Genomic DNA, 2,500 nt, shown 5'->3' with positions numbered 1-2,500 from the left:
TGTTTGCCCCAGAGGCTAGCCACTGTCCGACTCCCACCCTCGGTGCACTGACACCACCAATCGAGATACAGAATAATTTTATGTATGTATTCTCAAATGCACTGCCACCTTTCAAGTACTATATCTCATGAAGTCATAGTGAGATTTTGTTCTGGGATAAGCTGATCCTACCACACTTATATTAAACCTTTAAGTTCTATGTGCTCTTTTAGTAATTTGCAAGTTCTTCTAGCCTATGCTCACTCGAGTCGTTTCCTAACTTCACTGACTATGCAAGCTTGTCACGTTATGTTGTCACTCTTCCCTCATTTCACTCCAGCAATCACACCTTTGCTTTAATTACTTCCTCACACATGTCTCCATACTCGTAGCCAACCTGTATTTACAGAATGTATAGCATCTTGTATCTTTCCCTGATATATGTATATTTTTTGAGCCACCTCTTAGGGCTCACCTGTTCACTGCAATCACCCATTTTATGTTGTCATGAGGCCAGTCTTAGTGCCTACTCTTACGCTGCAGTTATACCTTCTTGAATCGTTTCTCATATCATACACATTACTGGGGCCACTGATTAGTGCCCATTAGTGCCGCTGCGCTGGCCAATGAATTTGATAATGTTTTAGCTTATGGTCTAGTGCAGATAGCCTACAATGACCAGGAGCCCACTTGTAGGGTGGAGACATTAATTTTAGCTAGATTACAATAGGTATAGCCTGGTTAATTCTCTAACTAAGATACGATGGGGGCCGTCTAGTAGCCTGGTCTGAGTGATGTAAGGCACTAGTATTGAATATTATGTGACCCAAGACAGGTCTGTTTTGACCTGACGTGTCCTGTTTCCTGTGTTCATTTCCGCCTCGAAACTCCAGCTTATCCAGCAGCTGTATTTGCTAACGGAAGGCCTGAGGCGTAGAAAGTGACTCAGGATTCATACTTAAGGAGGAAAGAACCCAGGGAGATCAAGACAGATCAAGTCAGACAGACAAGAGAACAGGCAGAGCAAACTGCTCTGACCTCCGGCCTTTGGCCGGAGCCTAGTGCATTAACTGAGTTCAGAATATAGACCATGACACGTGAACGTCTGTCTGTTTATCCACAGGATCACAACCAGGACATCGAGTGGTTTACAACTGCTAGCAGTGGGTAACAATTGCTCCCAGAAGTGATGTAAGGCACTGGTATTGAATATTATATGACCCAAGACATTGATTATATATTTCTACTTAATTCAATGTCTTGGGTCACATAATATTCAATACCAGTGCCTTACAGAGAGATAGAGAGAAAGAAAGAAAGAGAGAGAGAGAATTATGCTCAGAGAATTAATCAGTACACCGTAAATATGAGCGCACTTGTATCTATCTGTATATATTCATTCTGGAAAACAAGAAAAATATCAAAGGATCCAAGAACAGAATTAAAAAGAAGAAAAGCCCCTCCATCTTCTCCCGGCTTTAACCTATGACTCTATTCCCCCGGGTGACCTCGCAGCGCTGGGATGCCTTTAACATGACCTGCGATACTGTTGAGAGGCGGTTCAACCATCAAGGGGAGCACTGAAAAAAAATTCGTTTAGAGGAAACTTCAAAATGTTCATCTCATTAGTGTAACTACTTGATAAAGATAAAGTAAACCATAGCATATACAAAAAAAAAAAAAAAAAAATACTTGGTCATTCAAAAACTCAAAGTTTGATAAAAAAAAAAAAAAAATAGTGGCTGTTGAGTGCCCAATGATGATCCCTATATGTAAGTTCTTATGAATGATTACCATGAAGATTTTAGTCAGTATATTGTTAATATGATTTTCATTATTAAAATATAAAAATTGTTATTAGAATACGCGGTAATTATGGAATGAAATTTGCCCAATGCTGTAGCACATTACACATTAAACCGTTCTCTAAGATTTCTCAATAATTTACTAAGAAAGTAAAGAAAAATATGATCGGCTCATATAAGCAATTCGGTCCCACTTCAAAGAGCTAACTCATATAGCCGAACGACACATCATTAATATAGAATTATAATAATATAATCATATAATTAATATGTATATATATATATATATATATATATATATATATATATATATATATATATATGTGTGTGTGTGTGTGTGTGTGTGTGTGTGTATGTGTGTGTGTGTATACATACATATCTGTATATGTATAACTTGTGGGATTGCCTTGTGGGAATGGCGATCGGACGATGAAAACATCTTAAAAACTTCCCACTTCATCATCAGTGTTACAAGAGAACAAACAAATACCAGCTTTTAGAGCTGGATAAAATGAAAATGTGGTTCAATTAGTTACAATCTTATGGATGTGCAGTTCGAGCCTGTTTGGCCAGAGGTAGGTCTGCTTTGATTGGCTTTTCCATAACTTCTAGAATCCTGTGTTTTTACCAATGTGGATATGATCCACATACCATCAAAGTTATAACAGCAATATAAATATAATATATCTGAACATTATTCTGAAAAAGCATCTCTT

This window comes from Penaeus japonicus, unplaced genomic scaffold, assembly GCF_977035675.1.
Source record: "Penaeus japonicus unplaced genomic scaffold, GWHDUDI00000001_assembly GWHDUDI00000004, whole genome shotgun sequence".
Taxonomy (NCBI): Eukaryota; Metazoa; Arthropoda; class Malacostraca; order Decapoda; family Penaeidae; genus Penaeus; species Penaeus japonicus.
The sequence above is the reverse complement of the archived record's forward strand: the minus strand, read 5'-3'. Positions refer to the sequence as shown.